The following is a 14,554-nucleotide window of genomic DNA, read 5'->3' on the forward strand; positions in this document are numbered from 1 at the left end:
GATTGAGGCTTTACAAGCAGAGGTGATACAGGAAGTCTGTCACAGACATGTCTTGTCCGTTTTTACTACAGGAACCTGTTGCAGAAGGTGCAAGAATAATTAGCAGAATTTAACATGAAACCGAATTAATTGCTCATTGCGTGATAGATAGGCTCCTTAATCACAGCGCGATACAGTATGCTAGCCTATACTTTTTGAGAGGATAGTCTATCTTTTTTTGTGAGGGTGTCATTTACATAATACATTTGTTGAAACCACATCATATGACATTAAAGATGATAAATGAAAATATGAAAGTATGGAAAAAAAAAAAAACATAGGCCTAGTGTCATGTGATGTCATGCGTTATATTGTTACGTTCACTATATAAACAATATGCGCATGTACGCGCCGGCACCATTTTGAATAAGAGATGCTACACATGTGCTGAATAAAGAGCCATTCATTGTTGAAACACAGTGACTATTGAGTCCTGTTACTCGTCTCGGCGACGAACGCCACATGGTGTCAGAAGAAAAGTGTGTGAAGACGTGATTTTGTTGGTACTGAAGTGTGCATCGCCATGGCTTTGGCCAAGTTTTCCCCGCCCGAGCAGTTCGACTTTCACAAGCCCGAAGCGTGGCCTGACTGGAAGCAAAGGTTTGCCAGATACCGAATTGCATCATTGCTCGCGGAGGATGACGAAGTAGTACAGGTAAATGCCTTGATATATTTAATGGGAGCAGAGGCTGAGCACCTATTCAAGTCATTCACGTTCACAGCAGTAGGTGATAGCGACAAATACAACGTAGTAATGGCCAAGTTTGATGAACATTTTATCCCGAAGCGCAACGTTATCTATGAACGTGCCAAGTTCCATTCACGAGTCCAACTTCCCGGGGAAAGCGTGGAAGCATTCGTCAGGCAGCTTTATGAGTTAGCTGAAAACTGATTTTGGAGCACAGAAGATGAACAAATGCGTGATCGCATAGTGATTGGAATTCGTGATAAACAAGTGTCACAAAAACTTCAAATGAAAAGTGATCTCACATTGCGCACAGCAATTGAAATGGCGAGACACTGCGAGTTAATAAAATCTCAGAACACTGAAGGAGAGAAACATGCACAGCACGTGGACAACATAAAGTCAGTTAGAAAGAAAGAATACAAAAGAACTGGCTACTCAGGAAAGACATTTATAAAGAATAGAAAAGGAACATGCACAAGATGTGGCCGTAATCATGACGATGGCGAAGAATGTCCTGCAAAAGGGAAAAAGTGTCTAAAGTGTAACAAAGTAGGACACTACGCTGCCGTGTGCCACTCAAAAGCAGCTGTACACGAAATAACTGAGGCTAAAGTGGAAGAATGCATGTTCTTAGGTTCAGTGCAACAGGAGCAAAGCATGATGAATTCATTGTTAGCTGAGGATGAGCCACCGTGGCGCACTACTCTGACTGTAGCACACACACCAGTCTCGTTCAAGATTGACTCCGGCGCGGATGCATCAGTGATGTCTGAAACCACATATGAAACATTAAAGGAAAAGCCCAAACTCGTAGAGGTGAAAAACACACTGCAAAGTCCAGGCGGCGTTGTGGCCACAAAGGGGCAGTTTTTAGCCAAAATTAAAGCCCATGTCAATGGACAGCTACGAAACTGCTGTTTCCGTGTAGTGGTTGTGAAAACCAGTGGAGAAAACCTCCTTAGCCGAACTGTGGCTACTAAGCTAGGCTTAATTAAGCGCTTGGATGAAGTCAGCTCATTCAGTGGTGTGGGCACACTCAAAGGGGATCCGCTGAAAATCACCTTAAAAGATGATGTACAGCCGTACAGTATAGCCGTGCCAAGACGAGTTCCTATTCCCTTACTCTCCAAAGTAGAGGAGGAACTGAGAAGAATGGAGTCAATGGGCATAATAGAGAAAATAACTGAACCAACTGAATGGTGTGCTCCTATGGTGCCAGTGATTAAAAAGAATGGAAAAATAAGAATCTGTGTAGACTTAAAAAGACTCAATGAGAATGTGAAACGAGAGAAGTTCATCTTACCTACGTTGGACGATATACTTCCCAAGTTAGCCAAGAGTACAGTGTTCTCCAGCCTGGATGCCGAGAGTGGATTTTGGCAAATCCCTCTAAAAGAAGACAGTGCACGTCTGACCACCTTTATCACACCACTGGGCAGATACTGCTTTAAAAGGTTACCCTTTGGCATCACTTCAGCGCCCGAAATCTTCCAACGAAAGATGTCTGAGCTACTGCAGGGACACGACGGGGCAGTTGTCTACATGGACGACATTTTGGTGTTTGGTGAAACGCAAGAAATTCACGACCAGAGACTCAAGCGGGTCATGGAGACCATACAGGCCTCAGGTCTGTGCGTGTCCACTGCAGCGACGCGATGCGAGCGACAACATGTTTTCCATTCATTTTCAATGGAGCCAGGCGAATCGCTTGCGTGGTGCATTGTGGGTAGCGACGCGACCGAGTTGAGATTTTCTCAACTTTATGCAAATGAGGAGCGATTTTCGCTAGGCCAATCGGAGTGTTTTCTTGTTTCTCGTAATGTAGCAACCATGGTGAACATTTCTAGCTTTCTAGGTTTCAAGGTGGAGGAGAAACTAATCGTTTGTGTGGCTGCTTACCCAGTCCTGTACGATACATAGCTGTATTAGTACAGAAATGTTAATAAAAAACGATGCATGGCGCAAGGTTGCCGAAGTTGTTGGTGCTTGTACTTTCAAATTCAGTCTAGTCACATTACGTAACTTCGTTCTGTGGTAACTACAGTAGCTAGCTAGCCCGGCTGGAACTCCCTATCGTATCGACAGATTAGCAGACTTTGAGTAATATAATAAAACGTTTTTTTTACACGTCAACGTTTATGTCTATTAAACAGTTTTGTATTTTGTATACAAGTTGTATTTTGATCGATGTTGCGAGTACGTAAACCCAAGTCTACTTGTCCATGACAACTACAACAGTGACTTTAGAGAACTACATTTTACATTAATCTGTTTGAAACGCCCCCGAGCGTGGTGAACTGTGGGAAGGCGAGCGATGGCAAGCGATTCGCGTCGCTGCAGTGGACACGCACTGTAAGGGTCGTCAGTACCTAATCGTAATTGACTACTTTTCAAGATGGCTCGAGATCTTGGAACTGCCAAAGACAAACTCAGAAACAGTCATACAAAAACTGAAAAGCATCTTCGTACGTTACGGAACACCAGAAGATTTAATGACCGATAACGGACCACAATTCACAGCTGAACAGTTCAGATGCTTTGCAGCAGAGTATGATTTCCAACATGTGACTTCAAGTCCTCATTTTCCACAATCCAACGGCATGGCCGAACGTGCTGTAAATACGGCAAAATGGATCTTGAAACAGGATGACCCCCACCTGGCACTTTTGAGTTACCGTTCAACTCCAACAGAACCAACAAGAGAGAGCCCTGCCAGGCTGTTGATGGGTCGTAAGATAAGACACTTCCAGTCCTGAAAGAGAACCTGCGGCCAGTGTGGCCTGACCTGGAAACCATCAAGAGAAATGATGCAAAAGCAAAGAAGTGCTATGTAAGGTACTACAACCGCAGGTACTACACCAAACCTCTTCCGTCACTTAGCATCGGTGATAAAGTGAGGCTGAAGATTGATGGAGAAAAGGCCTGGACAACCACCGCGACTGAAGCGCCAGGAGGCTACGCCACGCTTCTTCACTATGGAGACAGAGCAAGGCAACACCCCAAGGAGAAACCGGCGCCACATCCAGCTGGTGAGTCGAGAGCCGTCCTTACCTCCAAAGACGGATTCTCCTCAGCAACAGGACCTAGAGGGGCCAGCGGAACCGGACTTTGGCGACACCCAGAGCATTCCCACTGAACCCCCCAGTACCCCTAAGTCCTCAAGTTGTCACCAGGTTTGGTAGGACTGTAAAGCCAAACCCGAGGTATGTGAGCTAGTGAGATGAAGGGCATACAGGGCAGAATAACCCCTGTCCCATCTCAAGGGATCGTGGTAGTCTACCCACACCCTTAGTTAGAGATGTTCAGAGAAAATAAAACGGAAAAAAAATGTCTTGTTTGCTGTGTTAAGGAGATTTTGGTTTAAGTGGTAACTATTAACAGGGTGCTAATACGTAGTGGGTTTATGTTTATGTAATGCATACTTGAAAAGACGGGGGAGATGTCATGTGATGTCATGCGTGATATTGTTACGTTCACTATATAAACGATATGCGCATGTACGCGCCGGCACCATTTTGATTGCACTTAAGAGATGCTACACATGTGCTGAATAAAGAGCCATTCATTGTTGAAACACAGTGACTATTGAGTCCTGTTATTCGTCTCAGCGACGAACGCCACACCTAGCTTACTGTAATAAGCGACAAAACGCGTGGTCACTCCTCTACATTTAATTTAGTCTGCTACTTTTTGCCAGCCCTCTTTCTTGGATTTTGCAGACTTTGAGGTGTTCCCTGGCGTTCTGATAAAATCTTCAGATTCGGAGTAACCTTCGAGCAAGCTGTTGCTCTGTTGGCTCTGTTGCGGAAAAAACAGGGCGCTCATTTTGGCCACAGTGAGCAGCCATAGACTTATGTGAGCAGCCAATAGCAGCGTTGCTGATCAAGGTTTCTACTATCGATACATACCCCCTTTTAGACCAACGTATAACTCAATCCAGCTATACTAATCATAAACAACAAGTGTGTTCGAAGAACCGAATTAGCCAGATCATGATAAGCAAGATGATGTCATCTTGGATGTGTCATTTGATCTCGGATGTAATAAGCGACGTACGGAGAACAGGCCCCGGGAAAGGATGGCCTTTATAATGGCTAGAGAAGTACACGGATTATACAAATAGTTCGATTTAAAAAGACCAAAAAGGTCAGGAGGACAGCCTTTAAGAGAAAAAGCGATTTCCCATTGTTTGTCACATCAGAATTTTGATTTGGGTTACGAAAGTCTTGAAATTTGAGTGAGAATGTCGCCCGGTAGACCGCATAGTCTTATGCGGCAGCCATGTCTTCACGTCATGTCACAAAGTTCATAATTTTACAGTTTTACGCGAGCTTCTCGCGATAGCTGTCTACTAAATGACTAAATGTAAAAACGTCAGGGAGGACTGCCTTTTTGTAGATACGAGCCTGCTGAAGATAGCCAGCATCTCGGATTTCTTTAACCGAGCCCGTTTCATTCGTCATTTGCCTGAGAAAGTGACCTCCGTTGGCCGGGCTAGTTTTGCCCTATCACTTGGTCAGGCTATTTAAAGGTATCGGGGGTCAAGTGACTTTTGTGCATGGACAAATGAAACGTAAATGTACTTGTCCAAAGGACAAGTGCCTCAAAAAGTTAATGTCAAGCTCTGAAATACAGTGGCCAGAGATATATGATGACCTGATCGACACTCCAAGTGTATTATACCTGGGAGAAGTTCGTCTTTTGTTTTGCAGCCAACATGCGCAGTTGAGCATGCTTGACAGTGGTGTGACGTAGGGTGATAATTGGTCTATAAATTTGGCAGACCGGTGTAAAAATTGACCTAATCTTTATGACTTAAACGTCCTTTTAAGTTTTTCCCTTATCGTGATATTTTCAGGCATTTAACCTACTCATTGCATTCATTCATTAATAAAGAACCCCCTTTGAAGATTATTCTACAACGTTACCGGTATTGTCGCCCAACTGGTTTCCACACTAACTGGTTCCCAAGCTGTGCATTAACGTATCACGGGAGATTTAAGTCGGATCGCATATTTGCTGCGGCGAATATGAAAGTATAGGCTACGTGCGCACTACATTACATCCATTCACGACAAAATAAATGGAGACAAAATAAAACATTTGCAGGCTCGCATGAAGTGGGATTCAATCGCACTAGAGCAAAAACACGTATTACACCAAAGCCCATTGCTTTACATTGCAAGCTATTCTAGCTCATAAAAGATCATCTAAATAGTTACGTATTTATTAATTACGTTGGCCTTCAGGAAACATCTTGTTGTGGCTTCTTCTAAAACAACTGGTTCCCATAGACACTACCCGAATGTAGGTTACTAATCACGTATTTGGGGTTGTTTCGAGGCTGTAGCCATATTTTCTACGACATCACAGCTCCTTCTGACACCACATATTAAAAATTCATACTAAGAACGTCACTGCTAACCCAGAAAACACAATCAAAATAGCCTACGCGTAACCCTTTGAAACACAACATGGGTCTATTCGTTTCCTATGCGATTTCGTGTATGGCTGAGTGTTTCTTCGCTATATCTTTTGAAATCAATTCATTTCATAATTTTATATTCTGAACAAATGTAGTGAGCACTACATTACAGCCATTCACACCATAATAAATGGAAGTTAAGAAAAATAAAATATTCGAGTGGGATTCAATCCCACGAGCAAAAACACATCCATCATTGTAGTCCATTGCATTACACCGTGAACTACTGAAGCACATGGGAATTTCGGTAATTCAGTCACGGATTTATTAACTAGGTATATGTTGGCCTTCAGGCAACATGTTGTTTTGGTTCTTCTGAAATAACTACCGTAGATGCTACCCGAATGTAGGCTACTAAACACGTATTTGGGGTTGTCTTGAGGCAATAGCCATATTTACCAAGATATCACAGCCCCGTAATGACACCACATATTGCAAAGTAAGATCGTCGCTGACAATATCAGCTTAAATGCGAACACTGCATGTGTAGTGCTTCACATAATAAATGAAATATGATGGAAATACATGTGTTGTGTGTTTGTTAGAAACAAAATACAAATGAATGTAGGCCTATCATAGAAACCTCACAAAGTTACCTGGATGCTCAAATACGTGTTTAGTAGCCTACATTCGGGTAGTGTCAACGGTAACAAGTTGTTTCAGAAGAAACCAAAACAAAATGTTGCCTGAAGTCCTTCGTAGTTAATCAATTTGTGACCGAATAACTGAAACTCCTATCTACTTCAATAGCTCGCGGTGTAATGCAAAGGACATAAATGATGGATGTGTTTTTACTCGTGGGATCGTATCCCACTCGAATCTTTTATTTTCTTAGCTTTCATTTATTTTATTGTGGCGAATGGCTGTAATGTAGTGCTCGCTACATATACAACTATGAAATGAATTTATTTCAAAAGATACAGCGAAGAAACACTCAGCCATACACGAAATCGCATAGGAAACGAATAGACACATGTTGTGTTTCAAAGGGTTAGCGTAGGCTATTTTGATCGTATTGTCTGGGTTAGCAGCGACGTTCTTAGTATGAATTTTTAATATGTGGTGCCAGAAGGAGCTGTGATGTCGTGGAAAATACGGCTATTGCCTCGAAACAACCCCAAATACGTGATTAGTAGCCTACATTCAGGTAGTGTCCACTTCATACTTATGAATAATTATGTTATTTTAAAAAAATAGAATATAAGTATGCAGTGGCATAACGGCATCTCTGACGTTGATAACAAACCAAACCGTTTCAAAATCGGTTGAAAATTGAGCAAGTTATGGTCATTTAAAAAGTACATGTAGCAACAACACAATGTTATGGGTGAGCGAGTTGACTGTAGCAAGATGGCCGCCATGTGCGGACGTTCGACTCCGTTGTCCAGCAACGCGGACGAGACATCTACCCTTTATATATATCTATGGAGAGAACTGCCACTCTCGGGAAACTTCCGGGTTCTGAACTGGTTGCAGTTCCACTCTAGTTCCATATGAGGGCGCTAACGGTCGAGTGCAGAATGAATGGAGGTCTATGGAGCTATACCCCTCAAAATCCACTTTTCTCAGGATATCATTTTTTGTCTAGTAATTTGAATTCAGAATTCGAAAGGGGAGGCAAAAATTTGTTTTTTTAAAGTCGCCTTTCATTTAGACATTACATTTAGTCATTTAGCAGACGCTCTTATCCAGAGCGACTTACAGTAAGTACAGGGACATTCCCCCGAGGCAAGTAGGGTGAAGTGCCTTGCCCAAGGACACAACGTCAGTTGGCATGACCGGGAATCGAACTGGCAACCTTCGGATTACTAGCCCGATTCCCTCACCGCTCAGCCACCCGACTCCCCTTTCTGTTCTAAAAAGCCTTTTAAAACTGCAACTGCAACAAAATTCGGTACAATGGGGCTTAATAGGGAGTGGCCAGGCTCTTTCTAAACAGGCTCTGCTAATGTTCTGCTAGAGGTAGTCACGTGAGTTTTCGTGACGTTAGTGACGTAAGTAGCGTCATTGACTGTGGCTAGCAAGTTAGCCACCGTTAGCTTCACTTTTCGCCACAAAAACTTAATTTCTACTTAAACCGTGCAACGGAACGTAAATCCCAATAGAAGCAACTCAATCGTTACCAAGACGAAACTTTTGACACCTAGGTTGTCTATGTAGGCCAAATATTGACTGAGTTTTAGGGGGGTAAAAAGAATAATAATAATAATAATAATAATATATATGTGAGAGAACAAAGGTTGTGCCCTTGCCGAAAGCAAAGCACACCCAATAAAATGTAACACAATCAATAAAAGCAGTAGTACAAGTCAAAACACAAGCCACAATCTTTGCGGGAATCCCCCCCCCAATAATATAACTAGTAAAAGTAGTAAAACCCTTCTGAGATCAAATTTGTGAAATGCTTTGGTAAAAAGAAAGGTTTTAAGCTTTCTTTTGAAAATGTCTAGCGTGTTTGCTTCCCTAATATTTATGGGTAATGTCTTCCATAGTTTTAGGGCGTAATTGACAAAGGCCGCATCACCAATCTTCTTATGACTGCTTCTGGTGACCTCTAATAGGCCTGCATTTGATGATCGCAGTGTTCTATCTGGTGTGTAGTTAATGAGAGTTAGCAATGTAGCTAGGTCCTTGTCCGTTTAAAGCTTTGTATGTGAGGAAAAGGACCTTAAAGTCAATTCTGAAGGTAACAGGGAGCCAGTGTCAAGTATCTAGGACAGAACTAACGTGTTCTCTCCTTTTAGTTTTGGTTAATAATCTAGCTGCAGAGTTTTGAATGAGCTGTAGTCTTTCAGTGTTTTTTCTTGGGAAGACCAGTGCAAAGTGCGTTACAGTAGTCCAGCCGGCTGGATATAAAAGCATGAATTAACTTTTATGCATCATTTTAGTTTATGAATGGTCATACCTTCGCTATATTCCTGAGGTGAAAGAAAGCTGTTGTGGTAACTTTATTAATGTGAGAGTTAAGGCTGTCCCCGACTAAGATTTTCTTTGGTCGACTAAGACTCGACTAAACACTTCTGAAAATCGACTAATCGAAATTTGAAACGTTTTATTTCTCCATAAATGTCAATGTTTTTCATCAAACCCTTTTGTGTGATTTTTTCCCTCACTGTTTTAAGAGATAATATGAAAGAAATACATACGTAAGAAGGGAGATTGATAACTAGACAAACATTTTCCCAATTGGACTCAATGTAGCTGCTGGACATTCCAGATTCAGCCGCTATAAAATAAGCTAATTACTAATAATAAGTCTTGTGTCACCAGTTCTGTTGTTACCGAATGCCAATATAATACAAAATGTCTGATTGGTTATTATGTAATATCACTTACAATGTACTACAAATTAAAAATATTGTTTGTTTAACAGGCAAATCATCAGAGCGCGCTTATCACTGGCTGAACTTGCAACATGCAAACTTACGTAGAAGCTGAGTGGGGAACGGTGCAACAGAGAAAGATTTTGTTGTCTTGGCCGGAGAACATAATGTCATTCGATTTGGATGTGATTCTTATAATAGGCATATTCATTTTTCAACCCAGCGCGTTAGCATGAGCGAAGTAAGGCTAGGCCAACTTACATTTTTCAGGTGGTAGGCTACATCATATTCGACGTCGAACTATGAAAAATAAACCGTTGTTGGCAGAGTTTGCATTCAACGTTTTTCGAGTCACCCGGTACTTTGTAAATGTAAATGTACTTTAATGAAATGCTGCCATAATACAGATTTATTTGCCATTTTGACTAATAACACGGACAAAGTAGGCTATGGCAGAGTTTGTAGTTCGGCAGCCAATTGTGCTTGTGCCGTGTGCAAAATACCAAAACAAAGCGCAAATTAACGAAAGGGTAAACAGTAAGACCTTTTCTTTTAAATTATATATTTGTAGAGTTGCTTTATTTGTCTTAAATAATATAATCTAGATGTAGAACATTTCGTTAATTCAGCAATGATGACACAAGCGGGAATCAGATCTCACAGTGCCATACGGCAGCTCGACTAAAAAAACCTTAGTTGACCAAGAGCATATCGACCAGAAAATGGACTAGTCGATTGAGTGGGGACAGCCCTAGTGAGAGTTTATATTCAAATCTGAGTCCAGGATTACACCGAGACTTGTCACCTCTGGTTTAAGCAAGGGGGTTAAACTTCCTAAATTCTTAGTTAGCATCTCTCTTTTGGATTTGGGGCCACATAGTAGGACTTCAGTTTTGTCTTTATTTAATTTAAGAAAGTTATCATTCATCCATTTGTTTATTGCCGACATGCAGTTGCTAATGGAATTTATGGCTGTTACATCGATGGGTTCAGCGGATATCTAGGCTATAGTTATGTCGCCGAGTGGTAACAAATAAAGAGAAAAAAGTAATGGACCTAAGCAGCTCCCTTGAGCAACCCCGTAGCAGTTCTCATGTTTCTTAGACATATGGTCTCCTAAACTAACATAAAACTTTCTTCCTCTGATATATGATTTCATCCAGTTCAATACACTATCTGTGAACCCAATAAGCTTTTCCAGTGTATTGATTAGGATGTCGTGATCAATGGTATCAAATGCTGCACTGAGATCTAACAGGATAAGGATAGAGACTTTATTTGCATCAGAGTTTAGAGGTCGCTAATTATTTTGGTGAGAGCAGTTGTGATATTTTCTGAAACCTGACTGAGAGACTTCCAGGGCTCAACATTAACATTTTTTGGCACTGGCCCATCGGGCCAGTGGGTTTGAAACTTACTGGCCCCAAGACAGTTTTTACTGGCCCCCCCTACAAAAGTTGTAATTTATCATTGTTACAACAAAACCAAAGACTTATAAGTTGTGTTATTCTGTTAACATGTTTAACCATTTATCAAACACATCCTGGATATAAAAAGAACAAAAATGAAATCACATTTCTAGTGATAAAAAATTAAAAGGTAAAGCAAAACAATTGACTTTTAACCTCAAACATGACGTGCTCTCTTCCCTGCTGACAGCCATCTCTGCACAACTCTGTCTGGCTGAAACTGAAACCTCTGGTCCCTCAATGCTAATATATAAAAGCTTCCATAGCATTTCATCTGTATGATACTAAGTACCCAAGTCGACACCATTCTTCTGCTGCAGTTCAATAGCCTGGGGGAACGAGATGAACGGCTGGCCGTTCATCTCGATGGGCATCTACATTTAAATTCCTGACCAGCATGGTCAACGGCCTCGAAGATGGATTGTCAACCATCCGCTTAGCTGTCACGCAAACCATGTGCTGCCTGCTAGCATGGCTGGTCGGGTATTGTTTTCGAAAATTGTCGGTGCCTCTGTAAAAATATCCACTTTTGTCTGCTTAAGACGGAAACATACGACAGACGACACAGTGCATCTTCGTTCCATAAAAAAAGTTGCTTCCGTTTGAGCTCGTAGCTCTACTTTGCTGTCATCTTCACTTTATTGTCTCTAGCCAGTCTCGCGCCAGTTGTTAAAAAATGTATCGAGATTAGAGAATTACAATTTGACAACCAGTCGTCACTCACTACTCAACTCTTGATTTGCCAACTGTGCGCCCCACGAGCTGCAAAGTTATTTATGCATTTAGCAGATAGCAAAACATATGAAGGATGTTAACTTTTACAATGCGATTTTTTTTTTCAATCAATAATTTGCAGTGGCCCGATCGGGCCAGTGAGTTGCTAGTTTAACTGTCCCGACGTAACTTTTTACTGCCCCATCGGGCCATCGTTATTGTCGAGCCCTGGACTTCCAAGATGTGATTTTCTTCAAGAAAATAATTTAATTGGACTAATACTATCGTTTCCAATACTTTACTAATACATGGAAGGTTTGATATTGGTCTGTAACTTGCAGTTGTCATAATTGTAGGCCTAATTCACCATACTGCGCTTGTACATTTGCAATGTGCAGGCAGTTTTGATATCAGTAAACACAGATCTATACTGAAAGTATATCCACTTCATATTTTCGTTCTGTTAGCTGGCCAGCCCATTTGAAAGCAGCTGAATATCGGTTGTAAAAGCGAATTTGCTTCTAAATAACTAAACAGAATTTCCCTATTTTCCTTATTAAGCTTAGCTTAATTTCATTGCAAATGCCTTTGTTAATCGCATTAGTTCAATTGCGGTACTGCACTCCATTGGATTATAAAAAGGACACCTGCAAAATATTAACTTTACAGAGTGCCCGGTTCTCAAGATATTTGTAGGAAACTCACTGCAGACCAGAGGACCAATCAGAGTGAAGGGGATGGGACGCGAAGAGAGCAAGCCAAACTGGAGGCGAATTAATTATATTTTTTATTATTGCACTCCGTTGATTCCTGGCATTATTAGAGAGATGGGTAGGCTGCAGAATGTTGTGGAAACAGGGTGTCACCCTTTGTCTCTCTCCAACTATATTCGGACAAATCCTTGGTGATCGGGATCTGACACAAAGAAACAAATATATTGCTTTGAAAATGGAAAAACATTGGATTATAATGGAAGGGGGTGGAAGTTGTAGTGTTTTTCCACTATCCGCTGTGAAGGAAAAATTCTAGCGGCACTGTGTAGATTTGAATAGTCAAGAGATGGCGGTTACAATAAATTTATTTTGCTTGTACAAATCATGAATTAACAAAGTACTTTGTGATCAGTCATAACGAAGGAGGTGCTAGCCACAGGTCGTTCGCCAGAGTGATACAGAACAACCCTAAAACCCTGCTTTATATAAACTTTAGATCAAATGGTTCTTCTGAACTCTGTGATTGGTCAGCACTGCTCAGTGACAGTTTTACTTTATACCAAGTGTCCCACAGTTCTTTAATGTGGCATCTCTCCCCAAACCAGTAGATAGTAAAACCACAGGAGTTCACCAGTCAAATGGTCAACTGTCCTTTGTGTGGGCAACTTCAAACAAGTATTTGATTAACCCCACCCAATGCAACAGGAAGGGTCAGAGCAGCTTGATCAGTTAAACTGCTCCCTCAGATCACAATAACAATACAGTTGAATCCACATTGTCTCCAGACCAGCTGTCTCATCCTCCCCAGGTGTCATAAACTGCAAATGGCATCTCTACCAAATGGAGTTGACTCTTCTTAATCAACTTTAGACTTCCGTTAAAACACATTCCTCATATATGAAACACACACATTATAACTGTATTCCAAAATTTCCACGACAATTCCACAATTTTTTTTTTTTTTTTTTTACAATAGCATAAACCCAAACAATTAATCAAGAAAAATAAAGTTCAAACATTAACATAAGAAATGCTAGTCCCAAGACAAAACCCATTGTAGCCCGTACACCACAAAGTCCAGGTTGTCAGAACGGATGCCATGATTGTGCATCCATAGTGACCATCTTCAGTTGGCTTGTAGACAAACTTCTTTCAGTCAGTGTAGTCGAGTCGAACCAATTACAAACGACGATCAAATTGCTCAGGGCAACTTTCAACGACACTGCACTTCGCGTACAGCTCGGAAATTTCCTTGGTACTACGCTGAACGCGTATCCTCTGCTTCCGTCTCCAGACAAGGTGCACGCAATGGTTAGCGTGTATCCACATTGCTCTTCCTTCCAATCTTAACCGCCGGATTAGTCATCAGGAGAATCTGGTATGGCCCCGTCCACCTTGGGTTTTACCAGGCGTTTCAGGTCCTTCACCACGATCCAGTCCTCTGGTATCAAATCATGCAGCGGTCCAGTCATAGGAATAGCCTCCTTCACCTGCCTGTGAATCTCACACAAAATAGACTCCAAAAAGGTTGCACAGTGATAAACAAGCACATTCTCACAGAGGTCAGTTAAAGGTAACTGACTTCTTGTCGTCTGACTTAGTCTTCAAAGTTCTGTTCTCTCATTCAACTGAAGTGATTAACACAATGTTGAATCCTATCAACACCAAAATAACTTCCATAAACAAGTGTGACCCATTATCATTACATAACCTCAAAGAAAAATCCCATTGAAAAATAATCTAAATTAACAAAAGCTTGATCACTGAGCCCCTGAGAAGTCTAAAACTTCTTCCCATCAACAATCATTAAACAGTATCACTTCTCCAAAAATGTAACTCTACAAAATCCATCTATCAATACCCAAATGGTTTCTCTAACCTTAACTGTGAAGCTTATCGTGTTTAAATTCCTTTTCTCATAATACTTGTCCCACATATGAAGAACTAACAAAATGACTATGCATCCATTACAAATCCTCTTGTATGCTAAAATAATGCATTCTCCTTGATATCACACAAACTGTAGAGGCATGATCTTTCCATGTGTTAACTTAGCAAAATTTCAAGATAAATGTTTTATGCAGACCATACAACCTCCATTTTTATTCTCCTATCCTTCCTTT

The 14,554-nt window shown here is 41.2% G+C and overlaps 1 protein-coding gene across 1 annotated transcript in view; it reads left to right on the top strand.

Annotated features, from left to right (window-relative positions):
• The window catches only part of aldh1l2 (aldehyde dehydrogenase 1 family, member L2), a 45,594-nt gene that overhangs the window by 8,358 nt on the left and 22,682 nt on the right, over positions 1–14,554 (top strand). The gene's annotated exons all lie outside the window — the stretch shown is intronic.

Source organism: Osmerus eperlanus, chromosome 17, assembly GCF_963692335.1.
Source record: "Osmerus eperlanus chromosome 17, fOsmEpe2.1, whole genome shotgun sequence".
In the NCBI taxonomy this organism is placed as follows: domain Eukaryota; kingdom Metazoa; phylum Chordata; class Actinopteri; order Osmeriformes; family Osmeridae; genus Osmerus; species Osmerus eperlanus.